Source organism: Bufo bufo, chromosome 6, assembly GCF_905171765.1.
Source record: "Bufo bufo chromosome 6, aBufBuf1.1, whole genome shotgun sequence".
Taxonomy (NCBI): Eukaryota; Metazoa; Chordata; class Amphibia; order Anura; family Bufonidae; genus Bufo; species Bufo bufo.
In genome coordinates, this window is record NC_053394.1 from 21,222,846 (window position 1) to 21,240,460 (window position 17,615).

At 44.9% G+C, this 17,615-nt stretch overlaps 1 protein-coding gene across 9 annotated transcripts in view; it reads left to right on the plus strand.

Moving 5' to 3' along the window:
• The window catches only part of LOC121006028 (M1-specific T cell receptor beta chain-like), a 961,123-nt gene that overhangs the window by 868,185 nt on the left and 75,323 nt on the right, over window positions 1–17,615 (plus strand). The window lies entirely within an intron of this gene.

Below are 17,615 nucleotides of genomic sequence, written 5' to 3' on the forward strand. Positions count from 1 at the left end.
CACTCCACTCATGTAGAAGCCCTCATGGTGGAGGTCCAAAAAACCTATGAGGCTACAGCTGATACATGGGCTGGATTTCCCATACAAGAATCAATTTTATGATTCGCTGAACTACTACATACAGAAATAAGTAAGAAAAGTTAGTGAACCCCTTGGAATCAATTGGATTTCTTCGCTGAATACTAGAAAAATGTCTTCTCATTGTTATCTAAGTAAAAATTATAGACAAACACTAAACTAATAACATCGAAATAGCTGTACCGTTCATGTCTTTATTTGAGCACATTGAGTAATATCCATAATATGGGAGGGGAGTAGAGTTGAGCGGACACCTGGATGTTCGAGTTCGACGAGTTCGGCCGAACTTGAAAAAAAATTTCGTGTACGGAACCCGAACTTGACCCGAACTTGACCCCGAACCTGAACCCCATTGAAGGCAATGGGGACCCGAACTTTTGGGCACTAAAATGGTCCTGGAAAGGGCTAGAGCGCTGCAAAAGGCATCCAAATGTGCTTAAGAGCATGACAACTGTTCTGCAAACAAATGTGGATAGGGAAATGACTTAAAATAACATAAAATACAGAAAAATTAAAAATAACAATCTGGATCTAGGAGTAGGAGGTTGAGGAGGCGGTGGATGGGTTGATGTGGCGGTGTAGGTGGAAGCGGCGGTGAAGGAGGAATAGGTAGCCAACACTGATTTGTGTTATTTTTTATTTTTAAATTGGGGTATCCCCCAAAATATTGGGACATATAACAAAATAAAACAAAGAATAAGTGCACTTGAGTACAAGGATGGATGGTTGAGGCTGGTATAAATGTCTATTCTGCACAAGGTACGGACAAGTCCTGTGGGATCCATGCCTGGTTCATTATAATAAAGGTAAGCTTGTCCACATTGGCTGCGGCCTGTGATAATGCTCTCTGCCGTGCTAAACACACGTTCACACTATACACTGGCTGCGGGGCAGGTCAGCACCTCCAAGGCTGACAAAGCTCTTCCACATTTTGGCCATGCTAACCCTGCCTTCTCAGGTGCTGGCAGTGCCCCAGCTGCGTTGGCGACCTCTTCCTCCTCCTCTTCCTCATCCTCTGCTTCCACTGTGCCCCCGCTGTCAGGTGGGAATGCCATCATCAGCGTGCGCTTGTAGTCGCGCATCTTCCGATCAGTAACAGATGTTTTCACTAAATTTAGTTCCCGGTCAGCAATGCAGAGCAGGGGTTCATTCACGCCAAAAGGGGGTTCCTGTCACCCAGCAATAGAACAGAGGATTTTGAGAGATTTAGGCCCCTGTCACCCAGGCACAGCAGGGGTTCATTCAGGGCAAAAGGGGATTCTTGTCACCCAGCAATAGAACAGAGGATTTTGAGAAATTTAGGCCCCTGTCAACCAGGCACAGTAGGGGTTCATTCACGGCAAAAGGGGGATCTTGTCACCCAGCCATAGAACAGAGGATTTTGAGAGATTTAGGCCCCTGTCACCCAGGCACAGCAGGGGTTTGTATGCTCCAAAAATGGTAAAATGTCACCCGACAATTGAAAATAAGAATTTTTTCAATTTAGGGCACTAAAATTGGCACTTTTTTGCATTAAAATGGCTCTAAAATAGTCCTTGAAAAGGCTAGAGGGATGTAAAAGGCAGTACAATGTTCTTAAGAGCATGACAACTGCTCTGCAAACAAATGTGGATAGGGAAATAACTTAAAATAAAATAAAATAACTAAAAATTACAAATTATTAACCTGCAACTCAGAGAAGGAGGTGGATATGGAGTCGGAGGTTGAGGAGGCGGTAAATGTGGTGTTGTAGGTGGAGGCAGCAATGGAGGAGGAGGAGGTAGCCAACAATGGCTTTGTTCTATTTTTTATTGGGGTAGGTAGCCCCCAAAATATTGTGACAAATAAAACAAAAGAAAACAAAGAATCATTGCACTTGACTTGAGTACAAGAATGTATGTTTGATGGTGGTATAAATGTCTATTCTGCACAAGGTACAGAAAAGTCCTGAGGGATCCATGCCTGGTTCATTTCAATAAACGTGAGCTTGTCCACATTGGCTGTGGACAGGCGGCTGCGCTTCAGATAATACACTGGCTGCAGGGCAGGCCAGCACCTCCAAGGGGTAAAGGGCAAGCTCAAGCCATGTGCCTAATTTGGAGACCCAGAAGTTGAAGGGGGCAGACCCGTCAGTCAGTACGTGTAGGCGTGTGCACACATACTGCTCCACCATGTTGGTGAAATGCTGCCTCCTGCTAAGACGTTCCATATCAGCTGGTGGTCTTGGTTGTTGTGGCGTGCTGACAAAGCATTTCCACATGTCGGCCATGCTAACCCTGCCTTCTGAGGTGCTGGCGGTGCCCCAGCTGCGTTGGCGACCTCTTCCTCATCCTCTGCCTTCGGCTTGTGCTTCCACTGTGCCCCCGCTGTCAGGTGGGAATGCCACCAGCAGGGCGTCTACCAGCGTGCGCTTGTACTTGCGCATCTTACGAACATGCTCCAGTGACGGAATTAAGGATGGTACATTGTCCTTGTAACGAGGATCCAGCAGCGTGGCCACCCAGTAATCAGCACAAGTTAGAATGTGGGCAACTCAGCGATCGTTGCGGAGACACTACAGCATGTAATCGTTCATGTGTGCCAGCCTTCCCAGAGGTAAGGATAAGTTGTCCTCTGTGGGGAGTGTATCGTTTGTGTCCTCTGTATCCCCCCATCCACGCACCAGTGATGGCCATGAGCTGGTCTGGGTGCCACCTTGCTGTGAACATGGTTCCTCCTCCTCCATCTCCTCATCCTCCACCTCCTCATCCTCCAGAACTGTGCCCTGGCTGGACAATTGTGTACCTTCGGTTTGTGGGTGCAGGAACCCACCCTCGGAGCCACTTGGGAATGACTGGCCAGAAACCCTACGAAATGATCCCTCTTCCTCCTCCTCCTCCTGTGCCACATCCTCTTCCATCATCGCCAGGAGCATTTTTTCAAGGAGGCATAGAAGTGGGATAGTAACGCTGAGAACGGCGTTATCGGCACTGGCCATGTTGGCGGAGTACTCGAAACAGCGCAACAAGGAACACAGGTCTCGCATGGAGGCCCAGTCATTGGTGGTGAATTGGTGCTGTTCCGCCAAGCGACTCACCCGTGCGTGTTGCAGCTGAAACTCCACTATCGACTGCTGCTGCTCGCACAGTCTGGCCAGCATGTGCAAGGTGGAGTTCCATTTTGTGGTCATGTCGCATATGAGGCAGCTAGCGGGAACGCCGAAAGCACGCACAGACGGCCCGCACTTTATGCAGCAGTTCTGACATGTCGGGGTAATTTTTAAGGAATCTCTGCACCACCAAATTCAGCACATGCGCCAGGCAAGAGTCAAACCGGCTAGTCCCAGAGCTGCTACAAAATTTCGGCCATTATCGCACACCACCAGGCCGGGCTTGAGGCTCACTGGCACCAACCACTCATCGGTCTGTTGTTCAAGGCCTGTCAACAGCTCCTGCGCGGTGTGGGGTTTGTCCCCCAAACAGATACGTTTTAAAACTGCCTGCTGTCGTTTACCCCTGGCTGTGCTGAAGTTGGTGGTGAAGGTGTTACGCTGACCGGATGAGGAGCTGGTAGAGGATGAGGAAGCAGAGTCGGAGGAGGAAGCAACAGGAGGCAAACTGAAGCGCCCTGCAATCCTCGGTGGTGGAAGGACATGCGCCAAACTGCTATCCGCCTCAGGCCCAGCCGCCACTGCATTTACCCAGTGTGCTGTTATGGAGATATAACGGCCCTGACCGTGCTTACTGGTCCACGTATCCGTAGTCAGGTGCACCTTGCCACAGATGGCGTTGCGCAGTGCACACCTGATTTTGTCCCCTACTTGGTTGTGAAGGGAAGGGATGGCTCGCCTTGAAAAGTAGTGGCGGCTGGGCACGACGTACTGCGGGACAGCCACCGCCATAAGGCCTTTAAAACTATCCGTCTCCACCAGACATAATGACAGCATTTCAAAGACAAGTAATTTAGAAATGCTGGCATTCAGGGCTAGGGATCGCGGATGATTAGGGGGGTACTTCCTCTTCCTTTCCAGTGTTTGGGAGATGGAGAGCTGAACGCTTCCGTGGGACATTGTGGAGATGCTTGGTGACCCAGGTGTTGGTGTTGCTGGCAGATCCTCTGTTTGCGGGGTGGCAGGTGGCACTGTCACTCCAGAGGTGGATGAAGAGGCCGCGACTGCAGCAGAAGAGGAAGCAGGAGAAGCCAGAGACCTTTCTTGGTTTTTGAGGTGTCTACTCCACTGCAGCTCGTGCTTTGCACTAAAATGCCTGGTCATGCAGGTTGTGCTCAGGTTGAGAACGTTTATGCCTCACTTCAGGCTCTGATTGCACAGCGGGCAAACCACTTGTGTCTTGTCGTCAGCACATTGTCTGAAGAACTGCCACGCCAGGGAACTCCTTGGAGCTGGCTTTGGTGTGCTCGGTCCCTTGCTGTGGTTAGCAGTAGGAGGCGTACTGTCTAGAGGACGACCGCTCCGCTTTTGCACCCTGCTCCCTCTTCTGCTGTGCTGGTGGCTCTGTGCGACCACCACCTCTTCCTTCGAGCTACATCGGTCACTCGCATGACCTTAATTCCATGTGGGGTCGAGGACCTCATCGTCCTCCACATCATCTTCCACCCAGTCTTCACCCCTGACTTCCTTGTCGGTCTGCACACTTTCGAAAGCCCAAGCAGTTGGCACCTGTGTTTCGTCATCATCCGAGACGTGCTGCGATAATCCTCCCATGTACTCATCTTGAAAAATAAGTGGTTGGGCATCGGTGCACTCAATCTCTTCCACTTCTGGGGCAGGGCTAGGTGGATGGCCCTGGGAAACCCTGCTAACAGAGTCATCAAAAAACAGAAGAGACTGCTGCATGACTTGGGGCTCAGACTGCTTGGCTGATTTGCAAGGGGGTGAGGTGAAAGACCGATGGACATCGGCTGCAGGTGCCAACTGTGGTCTTTCAGCAGGAGACTGGGTGGGAGACAATGTGAAGGAACTGGATCCACTGTCAGCAACCCAATCTACTATCGCCTGTACTTGTTCAGGCCTCACCATTCTTAGAGCAGCATTAGGCCCGACCAAATACCGCTGCAGGTTTTGTCGCCTACTCGCACCTGAGGAAGGGTCTTCACTTTTTCTTGTAGCTGGCACAGATCGACCACGTCCTCTCCCTGCAACAGGAGCTCCACCAGCAGCACCACGACCTGGGCCACGTCCCTTATTTGACGCTCTCCTCATATTTTTTGAATTTAGGATCGTGCCCTAAATGGGTGTTTTATTAATAGTAAAAAAGAATGACCGTATGTAAAGGGTGTATCTCACACGGCCTGAACCAGACTAGGCCTCAATTAAAGATTTCTTTGCACAAAATGGCTGTATTTCAAATGCCTAAGGGTTCTTTCACACTTGCGTTGTTTTGTTCCGGCATAGAGTTCCGTCGTCAGGGCTCTATGCCGGAAGAATCCTGATCAGGATTATCCCCATGCATTCTGAATGGAGAGAAATCCGTTCAGGATGCATCAAGATGTCTTTTTGGCCGGAGAAAATACCACAGCATGCTGCGCTTTTTGCTCCGGTCAAAAATCCTGAACACTTGCCGCAAGGCCGGATCCGGAATTAATGCCCATTGAAAGGCCCATCCGACGTTTAGCTTTTTCTGAATGGTTATCATGGCTGCCAGGACGCTAAAGTCCTGTTTGCCATGGTAAAGTGTAGTGGGGAGCGGGGGAGCAGTATACTTACTGTCCATGCAGCTCCTGGGGCGCTTCAGAGTGACGTCAGGGTGCCCCACGCGCATGGATGACGTGATCGCATGGATCACGTCATCCATGCGCATGGGGCGCTCTGACGTCATTCTGGAGCGCCCCGGGAGCCGCACGGACGGTAAGTATACTGCTCCCCCGCTCCCCACTACTACTACGGCAACCAGGACTATAATAGCGTCCTGGCTGCCATAGTAACACTGAACGCATTTTGAAGACGGATCCGTCTTCAAATGCTTTCAGTTCACTTACGGTGGTGTTACGGATCTGGCGGGCACCTCCGGCAAATGGAGTACACGACGGATCCGGACAACGCAAGTGTGAAAGAGGCCTTATTCAAACCCCTGTATGTAGGGGGGTATCTCACACCGTCTGAACCTGTGTAGGCCTGAAGTAAATATATCTATGCACAAAAAGGCTGTATTTCAAATGGCTGATTTTCAAATGCCTAATTCAAACCCCTGTATGTAGAGGGTGTATCTCACACGGCCTGAACATGTGTAGGCCTGAATTCAATATTGGTGCACCAAATGGCGGTATTTAAAATCTCTGAATGTAACCCAAATGTATTAAGGGTGTATCTCACAATGACATCTGCATCAAAGGCTGCCAACTAAATTTTTTGTGCCCAAATGAGTGTTTGTTTAATAACTGAATTTGACAGCAGTATATAAGCCTGTAATTTCACACGTGCTGATGCTGCAAGGCCTGAAAATAGTTATTTTTGTCAAATAAGTATGTTTTTCAAACCCCAGAAAATGATGGGTGTATTTCTAGCTTAAATTGCACACTGACTAATACAGATGTTGTAGATTGCGCAAAAAGTATTTTTTTGCTAACAGAATATGAATGCTGTATATATTAAAATTGAATTTAACACTTGTAGATCTGGCAAATACTGTTTTTTGGGGAAAAAAATGTGTTTTTCAAAGCCCAGAAAATGATGCGTGTATTTCTACCTTAAATTGCACACTGACTAATACAGATGTTGTAGTTTGCCCCCCAAAAAATTGATTTGCAATGTCCTAAAACCTCAGATGCAGTGCTGGTGCACTGAGCATGCATAAAATGGCCGCCGCCGCAACCCACCTAACTAACAGAATTCTAAAAGTTTGTATTTTTAGTCAATGAGCTCAGGGCAGGGTAAAACGATTGTGCCCTCCACCCACACAACTATTTGTCTGTAGATCGCTGAGTTAGATTCTCTCCTATGCTCTCCCTGAAATCACAAGTCCAGCAGCATCCTCTCCCTACACTTGTAACAGCAGAGTGACTTGCAGCGCTACGTGACCCAAGCTTATATAGAGCCTGGGTCACATGCTGCACTGGCCAATCACAGCCATGCCAATAGTAGGCAAGGCTGTGATGGCCTCTTGGGGCAAGTAGTATGACGCTTGTTGATTGGCTGCTGTGCAGCCTTTCAAAAAGCGCCAAGAAAGCACCGAACACCGAACCCAAACTTTTACGAAAATGTTCGTGTTCGGGTCCGGGGTCCAAAAATCCTAAAGTTCTGCACGAACCCGAACAGTTCGGGTTCGCTCAACCCTAGAGGGGAGAAGTAAATAAACCCTTGAATTTAATAACTTGCAGATCCCCTTTTTGAGCAATCACCTCCACCAAACGTTAACTGTAGATGTAAAGAAGATGTGTACAATGTTGAGGAGGAACTTTGGACCATTTATCCATGTAAATGTGTTTCAGCTCATCTATATTTCTGGGATACATTTGGTGCACAGCATCTCTATGGTTTTAAAGGGTTTCTACCACCACATTTTGACCTAATAAGCTGTCAGACACTAGCGATCTGCTAGTGTCTGTTCTACCTAACCATGCTATTGTAATCCCTTTCTCTGCAGCGGTTACCCTCAAAAACGTAGTTTTATTGGTAAGCAAATGAGCCTCTAGGTGCTATGGGGCGTCTTTTCAGCACCTAGAGGCTCCGTCCACTCACCATTTCACCGTCCACTCACCACATCCAGCCCGCCCCTCTCCTCTAGATTGACAGCCTACTTCTCTCCATCTCGGCCGAATTCTCGAGCCTGCGCCGTGTGCTTCTGTATTCGGCTATAGTGACTGTCTCCCTGCGCCGGCATCTTCACTGTGCCTGCGTCGATTACGGCGCAGGGAGCAGTCCAACAATCACTGCGCCTGCGCCGAATACAGAAGCACACGGCGCAGGCGCGAGTAGGCTGTCAATCTAGAGCAGAGGGGCGGGCTGGAGTCCGCTGGGCGGCAGAAATGGTGAGTGGACGGAGCCTCTAGGTGCTGAAAAGACGCCCCCATAGCACCTAGAGGCTCATTTGCATACCAATAAAACTACGTTTTTTAGGGTAACCGCTGCATAGAAAGGAATTACAATAGCATGGTTAGGTACAGCAGACACTAGCAGATCGCTAGTGTCTGACAGCTAATTAGGTCAAAATGTGGTGGTAGAAACCCTTTAAAGGGAGCCTGTTAGCAGTTTTTACCATGCTAAACTGTTGTCAGCATGAAATTCTGATCTTTCAAGTGTCCAGGAGGCTTCACTGTGAAGTGTTCTCTAAGTTGAGCTGCTTTATTGTCTCTCCCCTCTGGTCTAACTGACACCTATAGTGGTCTCCTGGTTGGATGTTCCTTTTTTTGTAAACAGCAAAGCAAGGCAAAAAAAAATGATCGTAGTTTGGGACTCGTGGACAGGACATCATGGTTTGGAGTTGGTACAGGGGACTTCATAGTTTGGGGCTGGTAGAGGGAACATCATTGTTTGCGGTTGGTGCAGGGAGAATCATGGTTTGGGGCTGGTGAAGGGATGGAACATAATGATTTTGGGGCTGCTTTTCTACCTCAGGTCCTGGGTGCATTGTGATGACTGCTGGAGAGCCAAAAAAATCAACTGAAGAATGGTTCAAAAAGATTTATTGTTTGGAATTGCCAACTCAGTGACTTGGCATCTAATGAGTCTTTCACATGGAATCCAAGGCATACCATTCATACCGATTGTCGGCGAATGGATGTTCAGGGCCCTGTTAGTTTCTTGGCCCTCACCCGCAGTTTTACCCCGGGACCCCTGGCGGAAGCATGTCTTCCTATTTCTCCAGTCCACTCAGTTTATTTTATCCACATTAGGGAATTTCACCAATTCTCCACTGGATAGCATCTTCTTCCGGTTTCGTGCCCTCCTCCCCACAAACGCCACCCCCATGTGCATTTCCACTGCCCTATTTAAGTGTCCATTAAAGGGGAAGCACACATAGAAGGAGCATCTTCTCCTGAAGGACAGGAGACCTTGTAAAAAGACCCCTGAAGGTAGTTTTTGGATCTTCTAATTGTTCTATTATATCTCATTTATTCTTTAAATTAGAAGCTAACCCTGCTCTCTGTGATGACCTGTTTTAAGGGATTCCCTTAAAACAACAAAAAAAACTATATCTATAGAAATCCTTCAGAAAATATGGAAACTCATGTCTATATAATGAATATACATTCTGTGATGACATAGTATACAGTATTTTCAACAATTCGACTGCATGATAGCTTGTTTCCTAATATAATTGAACTATGTTGTAATGTGTACTCATACTTCAGTTGTCCCTTCATATGTCTTCTTAATATCTTTTTAACATACCTTTAACCTAAATAATTTCACTTTTTCTGTATGTTATATGTTTATATTATATATAATTATTATTATTTCTTGTCCTCTTTTTAATAACCCTGAAGCAGGAGGGTTGTGAGACCTCCGAAACGCGTTGGGCCAGTTTTTTACTGTAATAAACTATATTGATCAGAAGCCTTGGTGTCAGCTGCCATCAATTGGTACCACCTGATATGCGATCCTGGCCAGGGGGGCAGTTAGTCACGGGTGTCTTGAGCTTTATCCTGTGACTATATCCCCCTGTGAAGTGAGTACTAGAATTTTCAGAATTACAACTCCTCCTCTGGAGAATATTCTGTATAACGATCACCCTCCGGAGACAAGGGGGCATTATTTACTACATTCACTTCTTCCACATTCTTGGGAGTGGCACCTTCTATAGTGTTTTATTTTTGAACTAGGTCACGGTTGGATCCATTTACTCTGGTACCACCAGACTAAGTTCACCCACTATTTGCATTTTTCCATTGGGAATGAAAAATATTTTTTTCATCTCCCCATAACACTTGTGCTGCCTTTCCTCAATCTCTATTGAACGGCACTTAGATTGTGGTGCCACTTTATCTTACCCTACCTTCACTATAACTCTCTCCACCCTTCTGGCGCCTTTTCCCCAGGGATCTTAGCCCTGGTGGAACCACTCAACCTCTTTTTTTCTTTCTCCTATTGCATATAATTTTAGCACACAGTGAATGCAATAAAAAAAAAAAAAAAAAAAAAAAAAAAATAAAAAGTAAAATAAAAAAGAAAAGTTATAGCTATATTAATTTTAGCAATAGTATAGCAGACTATGTACACAAACACACATTTTTTCAATTTTTTTCATATGAAAAAATAAATTAAATAATATATATATATATTATAAGAAAGCACAAGGGGCCGTCATTGATGGAAGATATGTGTCACCGAGGTTCCTGGCCTTGTGAGGTAAGAGTCGGTAATTTTAAGTATCAGCGGCAGCTAGTGCTGACTGACACTTTTGGTTATTTAGTGTGGCTATAAAGCCGATCCGGGCCGGCTCTTACTGGGAGCAGCCAAAGTGCAGGGTGGGTGGCTGTTCCCCACGCTCCAGGCCAGGTTTTGGTTAGGGATATAAAACCTAGCCAGCAGTCTCAGCTGGTGGTGGATTATCCTCCATCTGACAAGGAAGCTGTGGAGTCTCTGTTTTTTGAGAGCTAAGGATGTTTGCCGTGCTAAAGGACTGAGAGCTGCATTGCTGGGAAGCAGGCCCCTAAAACCTGTTGTGGACTGCTGCTGACAAAACCGCTGACAAGGTGAATGTTTTTTGTTCTGTGGACTTGCCCTGGTGTGAATGAACACCAAGACAACAAACTGTCATTTTGTTTATGTGTGAATAAACACTGAACTGTTTAAGTTAAAGACTTTGTTTCTGCCTCTGTACTGCAAAGTCTTTAACTTAATATATATACAGTCCTGATCAAAAGTTTAAGACCACTTGAAAAATGGCAAAAAATCATATTTTACATTGTTGGATCTTAACAAGGTTCCAAGTAGAGCTTCAACATGCAACAAGAAGAAATGAGAGTGAGACAAAACATTTTTTGAGCATTCAATTAATTGAAAATAACGAATAAACTGAAACAGGCTGTTTTTCAGCTGATCAAAAGTTTAGGACCACATGCCTTTAAAAGGCCAAATCTGTGCAAAGATGTGGTGGATTCATTGTCATTTTCTGTCAGATAGTCACACGTTGTGATGGCAAAGGCAAAAAAACTCCCTTTTTGAACGTGGTCGGGTTGTTGAACTGCATGAGCAGGGTCTCTCACAGCGCGCCATCGCTGCTGAGGTAAGACGCAGTAAGACAGTCATTTGGAATTTCTTAAATGATCCTGAGGGTTATGGAACAAAAAAATCAAGTGGAAGACCCAACAAAAATTTCATCAGCACTGATCCGGAGGATGCAATTGGCTGTCCGTCAAGACACTGGACGATCCTCGACCCAAATTAAGGCCCTTACTGGTACTGACTGCAGCCCCATAACCATCAGACGGCATCTGAGACTGAAGGGCTTCAAAAACAAAAAAACGTCTTCAAAGACCTCGTCTCCTTGAACGCCACAGAACTGCTCGTTTGGACTTTGCAAGAGAGCACCAAACATGGGACATTCAAAGGTGGAAGAAAGTTTTATTCTCTGATGAGAAAAAATTTAACCTTGATGGTCCTGATGGTTTCCAACGTTACTGGCATGACAAGCAGATCCCACCTGAGATGTTTTATACGCGCCACAGTGGAGGGGGCGCCATAATGGTCTGGGGTGCTTTTTCCTTCAGTGGAACAAAGGAGCTTCAGGAAGTGCAGGGGCTTCAAACGGCCGCTGGCTATGTCCAGATGTTGCAGAGAGCATTCCTCATGACTGAGGGCCTTCGTCTGTGTGGTAACGACTGGGTTTTTCAACAGGACAACGCTACAGTACACAATGCCCCCAGGACAAGGGACTTCTTCCAGGAGAATAACATCACTCTTTTGGCCCATCCTGCGTGTTTCCCTGAACTAAATCCAATTGAGAACCTTTGGGGATGGATGGCAAGGGAAAAATGGACAACAGTTCCAGACAGTAGATGGCCTTCGTGCAGCCGTGTTCACCACTTGGAGAAATGTTCCCACTCACCACATGGAAACGCTTGCATCAAGCATGCCGAAACGAATTTTTGAAGTAATAAACAATAAGGGAGGAGCTACACATTACTGAGTTAATGTTTGGAAGTTCGATTTCTGTTTTGGGGGGATTAAATTTTTTTGAGGTGTGGTCCTAAACTTTTGATTAGCTGAAAAACAGCCTGTTTCAGTTTATTCGTTGTTTTCATTAAATTGAATGCTCAAAAAATGATTTGTCTCACTCCCATTTCTTCTTGTTGCATGTTGAAGCTCTACTTGGAACCTTGTTAAGATCCAGCCATGCTAAATATGATTTTTTGACATTTTTCAAGTGGTCTTAAACTTTTGATCAGGACTTGTATATTAGTGTGTGTAACAAATGTACCCCAATTTTTTCCCTTTTCTTTCTTAATTTTTTATTTAAATGTAGGTATTTATTCTAACTATTTATTATAGCAGATTTTTTTGTGTGGCAAATATACAAACGCAATTTTTTTTTCATATACAGGTGAAACTCGAAAAATTTGAATATCGTGCAAAAGTCCATTTATTTCAGTAAGGAAAATTAAAAGGAATTGCACTAATGTAGCTTAAAATTAGAATTTTGTGAAAAGGTTCAATATTCTAGGCCAAAGTGTCACACTCTAGTCAGCTAATTAATCCATACCCCCTGAGCAAAGGGGACCTCAAAATTGCGACTTTGGGGTTTCATAAGCTGTAAGCCATAATCATCCAAATTATAGCAAATAAAGGCTTGAAATATCTCGCTTTGCCTGTAATGAGTCTCATATGTTAGTTTCACCTTTTAAGTTGCATTACTGAAATAAATGAACTTTGCATGATATTCTAATTTTTCGAGTTTCACCTGAATATTTTTTTTTTATAAAAGCCCCAAGCTTACCTTAGAGGGGGGAGGGTCAATATTTAAAAGACAGTCACTTTGAAAGTGTTTCTAATGTTTTGACATTGTACAACAGATAGAAAAATAGGCCAAAATTCCAAATGTGCTCTAACCCTTTGAAGTCTTGTGGTGGGCCTCGCCAGTGGATAATTTGCACAAAGAGCATCCATTTTCAAAGTACAAACATACTATTATAGTTTTAGAAATGTTTTGTCTTTAACTCATTTGTAACAGAAAAAAATTATAAAGAATATACATTTTTTTTTCATAATTTTCAAGTTTTTGCTTTCGATATATATTTTTAAATATATATTTAAATATATTTATAGTTAATTGTTAAATATTTATCTGCTGGGTGGCGGAGCTAGCCGCATCAGGAAATGGACGCCTGAATTGAGAGCTCCTCACAGCATCACTTTGAATACAGCTATTTGGCAGGTTCCCACCCAGCTTTATTATGGGGAAACTTAATAAAGACAAGCCCAAAGAGATCCAGATGACGCCCAAGCATGCCAGAGGGCAATCTGATTTAGATAAGTACTTAAAAAAGAAATGATCTTCGCCGGCAGCAAGATCCACGATGGCGCAGGAAGCTGCCACCGCTACGACTTACACTGAAAACTCTGATGATGAGGGCTCCTGCGCAAAGTCTGAGACACATAGCGATCGAGGCTCGATACCCATCACCAGAGCCTTCCTCAAGGAGTCCCTAGCCCTCGCTTTTGAACCAGTTCTGTTAGAACTATCAGCCATCAAAACAGAGTTTAAACAGACGGGACACAGAGTGGCAGTCTTAGAAGATTCCCAACTTGCCCTAACTAAGCACAGCCGTGCGCTGCAGTCTAAAGTGGAGGAGATCAGCGAACAAATGAATACAGCTTACCTACACCTGGAAGATCAGGAGAACAGGAGCCGAAGAAAAAATGTTCGCATCAGAGGCGTACCTGAAAGCATACAAAGAGACGACATCTTAGACATGGTCAGTCAAATCTTCTCTTTCTTACTTGGCCGAGAAAGAGCAGAGACAATAGTTATAGAGAGAGCCCACAGGGCCCTTAGGCCCAAACCATCACCAGACGCACCGCCACGTGATATTATCTGTGGCTTGCTCAGTTTCATTGGTACGGCCGCCATTTTAACTGCTGCTAGACACAAAGGCAAAATCCTATTTGAGAACGCCAAAATTCAACTTTACCAAGACCTTGCAGCAAGCACCCTGGCGAAGCGAAGGCAATTCAAGCCGCTCACCAACCTCCTTAGGGAGAGAAGACACCCTCTGCGCTGGCTCTTTCCATTCGGCCTTTGCGCTACTATTAATGGGAAGCAGATTACCGTCCGACACCCAGAAAATCTTGCGAAGATGTGGGACGCTTTACAGATAGAACCTTTAGACATCCCCTCCTGGTTACCCCTGACAGGAGATTTGAAGATGCCATCGCTACCTGCAATTGATGACTGGAAAGTCGCTAAGAAATTCAAGTCGCCGCAAGCGAAGAAACGACAGGCGGAACTCCAAGACACTTGAATATACTCTGGCACCTGTTTCAACTACTTACCCTCCTTTAGGAGGCTCTTTGTTGGCACCCCGGTACTTACCTGGGTTCCAGTTCCAGTTTAGTAGTCTTTAACGTATTGTCTCTTTTCAAGGCTGATATACCGGGGCCCTTATCATCGCCATTGCCCCCCTTTGCTTATTGCCTGTCTCTTATAGTACTGTAACACCCTACCAGTTTTAAAACTAGAGATTGTTTTATCCCCCTCCCTGTGCCCATTTAGTACTCAGGGACAGGTGATGCCAGTATCCTTAGATGTTAGAACATGTATACATTCTAGGGCTCACCTCACTACCAGTAAAGGGGAAGTGGTGTGGTACAGTATCTTCTTGCTCTTACTAGGGCCTCCGTATATCACTATGTACTAGTGCTTTTCTTGTCTGATGAATGTTTATTTAGGTCCATACCCCATTACATGGAACTACCTGGGAGATCCATATTCATGATGGGTCGCCCCAACTTTCATTGATGTGGGAACCTAATGCCTTAATATCATGTTTATGCTGTGAGAGCCCACACAGGCTTGTGTATCTCACAGTCTCTCCTCCCTCTCTTCTTTACCTACCTCCTTCTCTTTTTCTTCTCTTCACTATACATCGCATAGTATTCCCTTGCCGCTCTCTCTTACTCTTTTTAACCCCCCCTCCCTTCTCTTCACCTCTTATATATATCCTCCCTTGAAGGAGGTCACCACTTTGTTGTTATTAACTGAGTATTAACATGCTCAATTTTGTTTTTCTGTACGTTGTTTATAGTTTTCCAAGATGGGTATTGTTTTCGGAAATCTTTGACTCTCTGGGATGCAACTTCTTGTACGGTCATACAACCATCCACACTCCTTGAAGGTAACTTCACTAAACGTAAACAAACTTAATGTTCCCCAGAAGAGAACTCAGGTCTTCCAGATGCTAAGGAGAGAGAGGGCAGACCTACTGTTTCTGCAGGAGACGCACTTCAGACATAACCGTATCCCAACCCTTTTCTCTAAATACTACACAAAATAGTTTCATAGCTCCCATTCTTCTGCCTCCAGAGGGGTGTCTATTGGAATTAGCGCCAATATCCCCATTCAAATCCAAGCGCAATATATAGACCCTGAGAGAAGATATATATTCCTTAAGGGTACTTATTGGGAATTTCACAAGAACAACAATGGTGTGCTTGGTTTCAACGTAACTTTATTCTTTCATGAGTTATTTACAAGTTCCTCTTTGTTTACAGCCATTGACATGTCGCCGAGGTTAACACGTGAGGAGCGGATAGAAATTGTGTTGATGTCTGGTGAACGCAGTAACCGGGTCATTGCATTAATGGTATGGTGTGGTATATGGGGTACAAAGATAGTGGGGCTATTCTTCATCAATGGAAACCTCAAGGCCACTGGATATGCGAAATTGCTACATGATGATGTGTTTCCCTCTTTATGCACTGAAGCTGGCACGTTCCCTGAGTTTTTCCAGCAAGATGGTGCACCACCACATTATGGGTGTCAGGTCCGAGCATTCCTAGATGAACAGTTTCCTGGAAAGTGGATTGGTTGTCGTGGGCCAGTTGAATGGTCCCCAAGGTCTCCCGATCTGACCCCCTTAGACTTTTATCTTTGGGGTCATCTAAAGGCAATTGTCTATGCTGTGAAGATACGAGATGTGCAGCACCTGAAACTACTGATACTGGAAGCCTGTGCTAGCATTTCTCCTGCGGTGTTGCTATCAGTGTGTGAAGAGTGGGAGAAGAGGGTTGCATTGACAATCCAACACAATGGGCAGCACATTGAACAAATTTTATAAGTGGTCAGAAACTTGTAAATAACTCATGAAAGAATAAAGTTACGTTAAAACCAAGCACACCATAGTTTTTCTTGTGAAATTGTCCCAATAAGTTTGATGTGTCACACGACCCTCTTCCTATTGAAAAAACAAAAGTTGGATTCAAAATGGCCGACTTCAAAATGGCCGCCATGGTCACCACCCCATCTTGAAAAGTTTCCCCCCTCACATATACTAATGTGCCACAAACAGGAAGTTAATATCACCAACCATTCCCATTTTATTAAGGTGTATCCATATAAATGGCCCACCCTGTACTATCGCCTGTACTTGTTCACGCCTCACCATTCGTAGAGTCGCATTAGGCCCGACCAAATACCGCTGCAGGTTCTGTCCTCTACTCGCACCTGAGGAAGGGTTTTCACTTGTGCGTGTAGCTGGCACAGATCGACAACGTCCTCTCCCTGCAACAGGAGCTACACCAGCAGCACCACGACCTCGGCCACGTCCCTTATTTGACGCTCTCCTTATATTTTATCAAATTTAGGATCTTGCCCTAAATGGGTGTTTAATGAATAGTAGAACGACAGTATGTACAGAGTGTATCTCACACGGCATGAACCAGACTAGGCCTCAATTAAATGTATTTGCCCAAAATGGCTGTATTTCAAATACCTGAATTAAACCCCTGTATTTAAAGGGTGTATCTCACACGGCCTGAACCAGACGAGGCCTCAATTAAAGATTTTTGCACCAAATGGCAGTATTTTAAATATCTGAATATAACCCAAATATATAAAGGGTGTATCTCACAATGACATATGCAGCAAAGGCGGCCAAATAAACTTTTTCTGCCCAAACGGGTGTTTGTTTAATAACTGATTATGTCAGCAGTAGATAACCCTTGAATTTCAAACGTCTTGATGCTGCAAGGCCTGAAAAATTTTGTATTTTGCCCCCAAAAGGGTGTTTTATTAATAAAAGAATCAAACCCCTGTATTTAAAGGGTGTATCTCACACGCCCTGAACCAGACTAGGCCTTTTTTTTTATTTTGTTTGCCCAAAATGGCTGTATTTCAAATACCTGAATAGAAGCCCTGTATTTAAAGGGTGTTCTCACACGGCCTGATCCACACTAGGACGCTATCAAAGAATTGTGCCCAAAATGGCTTTATTTCAAATAATTTTTTTATTTGTTTAATAACTGAATTTGACAGCAGTATATAAGCCTGTAATTTCACACGTGCTGATGCTTCAAGGCCTGAAAATAGTGGTTTTTGGCAAAAAAAGTGTGTTTTTAAAACCCCAGAAAATGAATGCTGTATTTCTAGCTTAAATTGCTCACTGACTAATCCAGATGTTGT